An 11,620-nucleotide genomic window follows, 5' to 3' on the forward strand; every position below is an offset into this window, starting at 1 on the left:
GATATCAGCCAGGGTCAAAGATCTTGCTGTTATTTCAAGCCTGGTTGCCAAAGAGGAGCTGCACAAAATGTCAGCCTGCCCATGGCCTGTGAGGGCTGAGCTGGAGCATCACTTCAAAGAGGCGGCTCAGGGGGAAATTCATGCTCAGCTCGCTGTGGGGGCCCCTGTGATTCACTGAGCCCCCGCTGGCGACAGCGGCGTGACCAGAGCTGTGCATGGCTCCAAGAATTCACACAAATTAAACCTTCCTACTCCAAGCAAAGTTTGGATACCTGTTGGAAATCAAAGCAGCTCCTATCCCCCCTGTTATGCAAATAACACATGAGGGGGCTGGAGTGGCAATTGTGGTCAGTAAGGCATCTCCCATCGTACTCACCTGCAGCTGGCATTATGTGATCCGTGAAAATGTTACAGCAAAATCCAACAAAGTTCTCATAGAAGCTTGGAATAAGTATCTTTAAACTAGTGCAGAGAAACTCAGAAGACATGGGGATGAACCATGTTCCTTTTGAAACATATGATTCCATTAAGATAAAATATTTATAGAAATTAGATCAGCTAATGAGGATTTCATTTTGGAGAAAACTCATAAAATGCCGGTCATATCAGGGCACATTTTTCTCTTTTTTTTGGAACAAAAATTTCTAGAGGGGAAGTTTATGAAATAAAGAAAAGTGAATTAAAGTAATTTGTGGCATGTAATAAAGATGTTGAAAACAAAACGTTGATTTTCTGGCTCAAGTAGAGTTTGTGGATCACCCCAAAAAAAGGTATTTTGGGGGTGGGAAAGGAAAATTTAATTTCAGTGAGAATATCTACCTTATATGGTATCAATCTGAAATAAATTTTATTAGTGAATTTTCTCACAGTGGAGAAATATTCCCATAACAGAGACCTCTGTTACATGGAGATGGGCAGCAGTGCTGCACCAGCTGCAAAGGAAGAGTTATTTCTGGTGAAGGAGTTTTGCATTTCCTTTGTGATTAGGGACCCTGAGTGATGAGAGGAGGCGACTTATCTTGAGGAGCTGATGAGGTTATCACTGCCAGTTCCCTTCCCCCTTCCTCCCTCCCCAAACTGTCCTACTTTACCCTCATCCCACTCACCAATAACTAAACTACTTTTCAAACAGCACCAGGACCACAGGGCAGAATTTTAAGGAGAGCAGACTTGGCGGTGAGTTTCTGTAAAGTGTGATGCTGATGGCTGCAGTGATGAGGAGCCTAATGGATGAGCAGCTCAGATGTCTTGCTGTGAAGGGCAAAGGGGCTGCCAGAGGCAGGACTTTGTCTCTTGGCATCTTAATTGCCAGATTTCAGAACTGCACATAAAAATGCAAACCCTGATGCTGCCCCTGGCAGCGTCTTGGAGTTGGTCTGATTCACACCAGCCCAGAACACAGTGAAGAAAATCTTTGAAAAGCGGGAAATGATGGTCTTGTGGAGGACAGAATCAAAATTAGGAACAAGATCTATGAATTAACTTTAAATTTAAATAGATATAGTAAAAAAAAATGAAACAATAAAAGCAAGTGGCAGCTAAAGAGTTGACTGTGGATCCCATATGGGATAAATTCACTCCATTAAGAGCAGACTTGGGCTGAAGTTTGCATAGACAGCAAGAGAGATAATGTAGAGAATGGCACTGAGGGCAATGAATGGAAATTCCCATTTTTTTTAGACTTTACACTGCCAACATGTACATCACAAACTTCTCTACACATGGGTTTTCCTGACTATGAAAAAGGCAGCAAATCTGAGCCAAGTGTGCCTGTAGATTACAGCAGGACCTGGGGCAGAACCTTGCATACATCAGGGAGTGGGGGCTGCCCAGGGGTTGGAGTGGGACTCCACTTTTGGAAACCCAGTGGTGTTGGAAGTCAATGGCAGCTTGTAGACTGCAAGTTGCTTAAGGTCCTCAACTAGAAAATGTTATTTGACTATTTGGAGCTTCCGGGAACTGAAAAAGAAAAATTAAAAAAAAAAAACACAGAAGATTTCTGCAGCTATAGCAGATGCAAGACTACAAGCAAAGGTGAGTTTTGGAATCAGAAGCTGTCTGGAAAGGTTGTGCATTCTCCATCCCCGGAGGTTTTTAAGGCCTGACTCAATAAAGCCCCAAACAACCTCCCCTGATTCCAGAGCTGACCCTGCTTTGAGTATTAGGCCAGGTTTCAGAACTCCTGAGGTCTTTTCTAGGCTGAATTATCTTATGTTTCCCTTTTTATTTTCTAGTACCAATTAAAGCGAAACAGTACCAAAATATGAGCAAGAGAATTTATGCAATTACTTACTGGTCCCTTGGTATTGCTAATGAGTGCAGAAACATAAAAGATCCCACACCCCCAGAGGATCTTGGGGATGGATCTAAGGAGAGGATGGCTCATTTGCAGGGCATGATTCTTCAGGGGTTTAGCAGCTTCAGTCCCCACTCAGTGCCCCAGTGAAAGACTCAAGGCTTTCTGCTGTGCTTTTCACACCCACCCTACCCACTCCCTTCTGCCACTGTAACTTTTGCTGTGAGATGCAGTGAAGTCTTCCTTTCACCTCCCTGTCAATATTTATTGTGCATGTGTAATTTGAATATTTTAAGATAATGAAATAAAATTCCTGTCTGCATTCATCAAGCCCGATATATCTGCAGCATAAAAGCTGAATACAGAACAACTTAAAACTACCAGAGGAGATAGTGAAATAGATGAACCTCTGTGTAATAAATGAACAACTCAGTCATAGCAGTGATGCCAGTGGGGAAAAGGGATTGTGGCATCCCAGGTGCCTCAGAGAAACCATTTTCTGGCAATTACACAGCTTCAGGGCTGGCAAAAGCCATAGATTCATCAGCAAATCATCTTTGTTTTAATACTGCTGAACATGTGGGAGCACACTTGTGGAAAGTGTTGTTCTAAGGGACTGTATTCTTTTAAAGGGGCAGTTTTATAAGGCAAGATCATTTTTGGTTTAAGGGTTAGAAAAGGTCTGCTAGGCTTGAGCTGCAGAAAGTGACTTATAGTTACTGCCTGGAAAATGCAGTTCACCTGAAAATTATTATCTTAAGATTGTTTAAGTATCACTGGCTAACATGAACAGTCTTGATTAAAGCAGTTTCTAGGTGATGCATTGCAGGATATAGAGATTTAAAGAAAAACTGTTTTCCCAGAGCTGTCCACATAATCAGTCAGATCCTCCTTCTCCCTTCAATATGGTTTTGATACTGATTAATTAATTTACATAAATTATTAGATATTGAGTGGGGAGACAGAGTATGAGAAAGAAAGGAGGGGATGAGTCTCAGGGAGTTCCTCTGGGATCACTGGGGGAGGCTACCAGGAGGGAGTTGAAAACTGGGACAATTTAAATTAGTCATTGGCAACTGAGAAAGTAGAACAATACCCGAGACACATAGTGAAATGTGGAGGGAAAGGAAAAGAAATCTCTGGGTACAGATACAGAGTTGTTCCTGGGCCTGCATTAGCAGAGAATTCTTAAGTCCATTAAGAGCTCAAAGCATGTAGAAAATTTAAGGAGAAAAAGAAACAAAAGTGAAAGTTTTATTGTTATTTTCTTTTAATAGCCAAAACAGGGAAAGGTATCTCAGCTACCACAGACTGAATAAATTAATTCCTATGGGGATGAAGGGAACCATTTTATACCATTCAGTTTGATTGCAGATGTCAACATCCCAAATGAATTTGTAGTCTTGAGGCTGGAATCTTACTTGTGCTCTACAGAAGTGGGAGAGAAGCCAAACACATCAGTGTCACATTGAAAACCAGGGCCCTGGGGAAGCAATCCCTCCCAAGAAACTCCCACTGGATGCTGAACTGTGAATCATGTGTGATTTATACTTGTGCTTTGATTACAACTACTTGGGAATTATTTTTAGCTTTCCATTCAGAAATTAAAATTCATCAGAAATGACTTTTTTTTCTGCTCCCCTAGAACTTAGGAGCTTGAGCGGATCAGATCCTAAGGTAATATTTCTGAGCAAAATCAGAGAAACATAGAAAAGTGCAGAAAAGCCAAGAAAGTAATGACACCATCTGGAAACTAAGTTTGGAGGCAGATCTTAGTCCAGCGCTGTAAGCAAGAAAGAGAAAATGTGAACCAAGATCCCTCCTACATCCAATTTGGCCTATTGGTAATTCTGGTTAATGCAATATTGTGTTGTGAGTGTCTCTGTGGGCTGCTGACTGATTCTCATCAGGTCATGAAGGGCTCTGAAAGACTTGCAGTGTTGTACACCATCACTCATCTGGAGAGTCTCTCCTAGCCATTACTCAGCTGGAATCTCTTGATTTGCTTCTATCTATTTCTGTTCAGTGTTTGACTTCAAACAATGACACACATCCTTCCAAAAAAAAAAAAAAAAAAAAAAAAAAAAAGAGAGAGAGAGAAAAGAGGAAAAAATGAAGGAGATACTTGGGTAGTCTAAGTAAACATGGACTCAGTAATTCATGCATTTATAGTTTCTCCCTCCAGCAATTTCTTTCCAAACACCCAAGAGGACATGGAAATTACAAAATGCCTACAGTCCCTTCCTTGTGTTTAGGATCCCTCTAGCAAGGCTCTACATTTGCATTTTTTATCCCCTTCTGTCTGTTGCTGATTGTGGTTGTAAAAGAGAAGACCGAGGGCTTGTGTTTGACTTCTAACTTCACCTCTGCAGCGTGCAGTCAGAAGTGTTGTTCAGGCAGAAAGAACATGGGTGAAGTCTCATGTTTGCCTTTTGTTCCACATGAAAGAGCAGCACACATCCTGTTGTTCATCAGTCAAGGTTATTCTTCTTGGCTGTCTGCTTTCTTCTCCCTTTATTTGTGCCTTAAACTCTACTTTATTCACTTCCCTCGAGTTTGACACGTCCAGGATTGCCTAGGTGGCAATGAGGAGAGTTAGAGGTGGCCATGGTGCTTTCCAGCTACCCTGGCTTGTGACACCCTCTGTCTTATCTGATTTTGACATAACAGAAATCTCATATCGGTAACCACACCTCCTTAGTTTAGCCCATGAAATATTCAGGGGTTATACAAGAATCAAAATTAACATTCTGACACAGAAGGTGAGACCAAGACATAAAAGTGGAGTCAGCAACTGTGCTCTTGGCAGTGCCATCCTCCTGAGCCCACGCTGGTTTGGCACTGCAGGAGGATACCATGAGAACTGTGTTTCAGGGAGGAACATGGTTTTTAAGGTCCAGGTTTGTTCCAAGTCAGAATGAAACCCAACAAAAATATTGATAAGTTCTATGAATGAAAAGTTCAGGGAGAAATTAAATACTTTTTTCAGAACACAACATCTTAGTTTAGACTTTCCATTTGTAATACACTGTAAATTTTTTTGCAACTTTCTTTTTGGTCAGGACTAAGCACAGAATAGGAAATGAAAATCCCTTGTTTTCAAATGTCAAAAATGGGACAGACTGACACTGCTATCACACCTCTCCCCTTCTACACCTCCTCATACCTTCCCAGATCATCTACATGAAATTTTGGCAAAAATAGATGAGATTTTCCATATGTGAAGTAAGTGACAAAAGCACCCACGCCAGGTTCTGATGAAATCCACTGTCATCCCAATCTGACATGACACTGCCAAGCAAGGTGATTGATCTGTAGGGTCTATCTTACTGTGACAACCACAAAGTTGTGAGATCTGGCTACCAACCAGAAAATATACTGGTAGACTTAAAGCAGTGTGTCAGCAAGACCTAAAGTTCTGCCCAGACCTGACAGCCTGTTATCAACTAAATCTTCATATCATTGCTGCTTTGCTTCACAGGGATAATGTCAGGGTGTGTCTGTGCTGGACTTTAATGCTTGAGAAAGTGCATGGGCAGAACCACCAGAGTAGCAATTGTGCTGATGGAGTGAATTGCTGTTCCAGAGCCAGGTATCAGCTGAGAAAACTTCCAGTTCTGCATTTACTGATGTCTAAGTTTCTACATATAAAGACTCAAAGAATTTATTTTCTAATACTTAAAATGTCCACAAGCACTTTTTAATGCAGAGCATTATCAAATGCCACAACAGCTCTCTGTGTGCTTGGTATTGCCACAGCACTGCCATGTTTTCCATCAGGGTTTGTCAGCAGTGAGCACATGCAGGCTGTGCAGTGTATGGGCAGCCAGCCCTTCTGTTGCTTCCTGCAAGTGTCAGCCTGCAGTGCAAATGCCCACGAATGCCATACTTATTCTTGGGTTTTCATGGATGTAAATCTGTGCAAATGCCGTTTGGGTGCCCTGCAAACACATATGGAGCAAAAGCTGGCCCCTCCAGGAGGAATTTGTCATGCTAGGCACATGCTGTAGGGGTGCTCAGCACATAACCTGAGTTTAAATTTACTCTGCCCAGAGAGCAGCACCTTTTGTGATACAGTGAGCAGACACAGAGCCTTGCAGATGTCCTTCAGTGAGCTCATGGCCAGCTGGGCTGCTGAGGTGGCTTCCATCAGCCAAGGTGAAGGAAACACAAACAGGGATGGAACATGAGGACCAGTGCAGACACACAAGAGTGCAGGAGGGCTGAAGCTCATGAGCTATGGTACAACAAATACAACAATCCAGTGGGCTCCCTTTTGTTAAATTCTCCTTTGAGACATCCAGTATTGCATCTTTGCCATTATCTCCTATTCCTGTCATTGCTTGCCTATCCCATCCTCTTCTCCCAGATGTCTTCTCCCAGATTTCTTCTCCCTTCCATCTTACTGTTCCTTCATGTGTGCCTTTGCTTCTCCCTTCTTAGATTGCTTATGCCTGCTTTCTCTCCCTTTCCTGGGCTGGAAACCAGGCAGGGCATTGATTTCTGCTAGATAATCCCATCCAGAGCAGTTTTGGGCACTTGACATCCAGATATGTGTTGCAAGGCCACCTTGAGGACAGTGTGTAGTGAGCTTTCTCTCAGTAACAAGTACCTTGCTGGTTACAAACATGGTTCTGCCGCATTATATTTGAGTTAGACTGTCTGTGAGGGACAATCTGTGCCCCTCTCTGCTGGGAGAATAATTTTGGGAATGGACTGTGTCTCTGTGTAATGCAAGCTCATTTTGCTGTCCCAGACTCCTTGCTGAGGTCAGCAACTCTTTGCCAGTGGGAACAGTTTCTTCATGGGCATTTTGGGAGACAGCAGTCGAGAAAAAAGGTCTGCTGATCCTACTGGGCACTTGGGAAAGTCCTGGGAGATGGACTTGTCTTCCAAAGGAGAAAGTCTCATCTTCCTTACACAAAGTTGTACTCAAAGCCTTTCAGAGCTTTTCCCATTGAATCATAACAGGATCCAAGGACAAATCTGCCACTGAGATGTCACTGCCACTGTCCTACCAATCCATGGAGCTTCTCTACACTTGTGTCCATGTGACACTTGCTTTTCTCCCTTGCTTTCATGGCTGCATGGGTTGATGTACACGAATTATGTGTTTCGAGAGGCATCACTTAACAATTGCAAGGACATATATTTTCCAGGGGAAATAGTAGAACTGCCCCAAGTGTTTGCTGTGACCTTTTGTTTTTTGACAAATCTGTCAGTCATCTGTCTAGAGGCTAAATTCCTTCAGTGTCCTTTTCATCTTTTGTTCAAAAGTAACTTTCTGAAAGCATTGCTTCATTATCTGTGAACATTTACATCCTCAGTGTCACACGATCAAATTTGTAGAACTTTCTCTATTACTTCCTTAATAAGAAAAAAAAAATTGTAAATGTGACTTTTTAAAATTTTTAAAGGATATTGGTCTCTCCCAAGGAGTTTGGGTTGGGTTCTCTGATGCCAGAGGGTCAAGTTCAGTTTCTACATCTACAATCAGAAAAAACAAGGACAAAACTGTTTATCAAAGGGCGTTTGGTGTGAGCTTGAGGAAAGAAAAAACAGCACATGAGGGCCATGGAGCCAAACCACACTAGTTTATGGGACAACTACACTAGAGTTTTTTTATGTGTTGGGGCACAGGAATAGAAAATTTGGATTCTGGAATTCTTCTGACTTCCAGAAAATCACACTGAGATGCCAAGAGGAAAAAAAAAAAAAACTTAACCCAATTGCAAAAGAGCTCTGTTTCATATAGTTGGGTTTTTTTCCTGTGTTTTTCTTCCAAGCAACTGTTACTGTGATGTACTAACATGATTGCTGCATTCAGTGTGACTCCAGCTCCAACAGCTTCTCTTGTGAGTAAGCATGAGTAGGAGCAATGTTTAATTTCTCTGTGACCATACAACATTTAACAACCTTCTAGCACAGTGAGCAGGAAGAGTGAGCTGTACTTGGTGTTCTGAAGTATTCTGGTGCAGGCTGCAGTGCTGGGCAGGTAGGTACATAGTGTGCAACCTTTCTAAGAATTCAGCTGTTGAATTAAAAAAAAAAAAATTACAAATAGCAGGCAGGCACTCTAATGTCAGACTCTTATCATTTCTAGTACCTGTTGTTGTTAATTGAAAGGTAAAAGTTACTTTTAGAGTCCTAGCAGCCACTGGAGCCCATCCCTCCCTCTCCTTCCATCCATTCCTCTCATGTTTGCAATGCAAAGGAGTTTGGTGACATGAGAGCAGGTATGAAGGTAGGGTGGGACTGGCAGCCCTCAGCAGTGAAGTACCTCCATCAGTAGGGAATAAAGGAGAGTGGGGACAGCAGGAAAGGGAAAGATGAAGTGATCCTATTTATAAATGTATTCCCCCACTCCCTGTCTGTACTATGCAGATATCTCAGCAGCGCAGATGGATCTGCATACTGATGAAGGCATGGGGCATCTCTGAAAAATGATGGATCTGGCTGAGCTCCCTGCAGGCACAGGGTATCTGCCTTCTCTTCTATTAGAGCCCAACACACTTGCATTTTTCAAAGCTTGGACCTGCATGCCAGGATTTGGTGCTGCTTTGAGACTTTGCTTATGCCTAAGAGCAAGGCCCAGTTTCCACTTCAGCAATCAGATAAAAGAGTGAAAAGGGACTGAACAAGAGACTGAACCTATGAGCAAGAGGCAACTTCAAATCAGCTCATCAGTAGGCAGTGTGAATAGGGGGAAATGAGTATCACTACAAATAGACCATGTAAATCACCAGCCAGGATGCCTGGAGAAAGCCAGCTCTGTCAAATATGAGAGATCAGCTCGCTGAGGTGCCTGGAGGGCTGCAGAGAAAAATCTGGCCAATTCCTCAAAGCCAAGGCTTTGTGCTACACCAGCATTGAGAGGAACATAACAGGGTTACTGTAGTTTCTTTCACAGTGTTTACATCTGACAGTGCCACATGAATATCAGTGAAGTGGCACAATACCCCATGGAGGTAGGTGTGAGAAATCACATCTTTTCATTACAAACATCAAAGAATCCAGACTGCCAAGGATTTTTGGTTCCAAGGTACCACACAATGCTTCCTCCTGAGCCAGCAGGAGATGTGGGTGTCCAGCAACACCAGGCACTCAGCAGCTGGCCTGAGACCACACACAAACCAGAGACAGATCTGCTCAGAGCTCAGGACCTGTGGCTCTCAGACCACCTGCTCTTCCTGTAAGATAATCCTACCCTGTAGTCTTGTGCCAAAGTATTTGGAGAAGGAAGATTACAGGGAAGGGCAAGGTCTGTGCCACTTGAAGTTTTGAGAGACAGGGATGATAAATCTTAGCATCTGAAAACCCCTCAAAACTCCCTCTTTAATATGCTGGCACAGATGGAGTGATCTCCTAAAGGCCAGGGCAACTGTAATTCTTGATGAGCTCCTGGGACACTTAAGCTTCTCTTAATTCTTTCTTATCCATGACAGACTTAGCACCCTTTCCAAAATGGGTCTTATGCCAGCTCCTGGTAAACAGATTTCTGCACACAAGAAACATTGTCACAGCTGACTGCAGTAAACCAGACAGAAGCCAAAGACCTGAAAACTCAGAAACCTCTTCGGAGATCTTTCTGGAGAGGAGGAAAGGTTGCCCCACAGTAAGCCCAAGCAGGGCCAGCCAGGCTCTGCAGCTGTCAGGGCAGCAAAGCTGCTTTCAACTCCCCATGAGAGGGAGGCTCTGCCAGAGCAGAGGAGCACTGTGGACCCAGGGTCGCTCCTTTCTATCCCTGATGCTGGCTTGTTCCAAGCCACCCTCTCAGAGCAGACACATGGCTAACACAGCTGCATTCCTGCCTTGAGCAGTGCCCAGGCACCACAGGACCAATTCCACCTTTGTTTGTGGAGCCACTTGAAATAACATCCAGTGAAATCTTGAGAAGGGTTTTGATCTTTCCTTCCTGGCATGGAGCAGACACTGCTGCCAGTACAGACTGTTCAGCCCTATCAGCATGATAGATGCTCCTGCAAAGAACACAGTTTTAGCTGCTTTAGTACATATCTGCCATCACCATCTGCTATTTGCTGGCATGAATGTGTACTATAAGGAAACTAGGTTCAAGGGTAAAAACAACCAAACCCTCACCAACCTTTTAGAGTTTTAAGTTCATTCAAACGTTTCGATTTTGTTTTGTTTCAAATATTGGATAGGCTCACACAAAGCGCAGTACGTCTCCTGTTCTTGGTTCTTATGATCCCTTCTTTCTTTTGTTGAGGATTGTTATTGCTAGATATCTTCAGACAAAGGTTCTGTCCTTACAATAAGCACTAGGAACTCAGTTAACTTGGGAGGATAATCCTTGCAAGGTGTAGGAGGCCCTCTGAAGATGAGCACGAGATTTTTCAGGTGATGTTCTTGAAAGAGTCTCACTGTATTCTTGACCAGAACTTCAGTCTTTTTTCTTCTCTCACTGGGGTTTTCTGTCCCAGTTAACCTGAGGCAGCTAAAGAGGGCCCTGAACAGAAAACCATCCACAGGAATATGAGAGACATCAAATAGACTCATTCCTCCTTGAAAGAAATAACACAGAAGTTTTGTGTGCAGTATTAGTGAGCAGTATTTGTAGAGTGCTTTGAAGTTAGAAAGCACTATATAAATGCTAAGTATTATTAACTACATGAATCAGTCTTCTTCAGAGAAATATAACACTGCTAAAGATGGGAGAGACGTCTCTTCCTTTCTTAATGATAACCAACCCCCAAAGTTATTCATAAAAATTACTTTTAAAAATAGATCAAATGATTTCCCCATCCCGTGATAATCCCTCTGATTGCCCCCATGTTTCAGTTCACTGTATCATCTCAGAGATCAAAGGATGTGTCTGAGGCTGGCAAACCAATCCCACAAAGAAGAAAACATTCTGCAGTAGATAAACAAAATACAATTTCCAGATAACATCATGGTGCTGATCAAAATAGCTGCTTTTCCAATTAGATTTCAAAGAATTCTTAATTGTTATTGATTCAATCTGAAGATGTGCAGATTTTTCCACTTAGGAACCTGTTTCACAGGGAGCTTATTACCCTAGGGATTTCAGTTACAGACAGGTTTTAGTAAGCAGCAGCAGTCTGGCTGTCAGGCAGGTGACAATAAAAAGGGAATCTGTCCAGATCCAGGAGACAGTGCTTCTGTTTCCTGCAGTAATTTAGAGCACACAGCCTTATCCATTCTGAAATGGCAGCAGACCTCACATCTGCATAAAGGCTCTTGCCTTTAAGCTGTAATAGGCAGAGCTCTTAAATAAAAACTGCCTTATCTATCTACCTAGTCAACACCTCAGTGTTTCCTTCTGCTTCTAGACTTATTAAT

Source organism: Melospiza georgiana, chromosome 1 (assembly GCF_028018845.1).
Source record: "Melospiza georgiana isolate bMelGeo1 chromosome 1, bMelGeo1.pri, whole genome shotgun sequence".
NCBI lineage: Eukaryota > Metazoa > Chordata > Aves > Passeriformes > Passerellidae > Melospiza > Melospiza georgiana.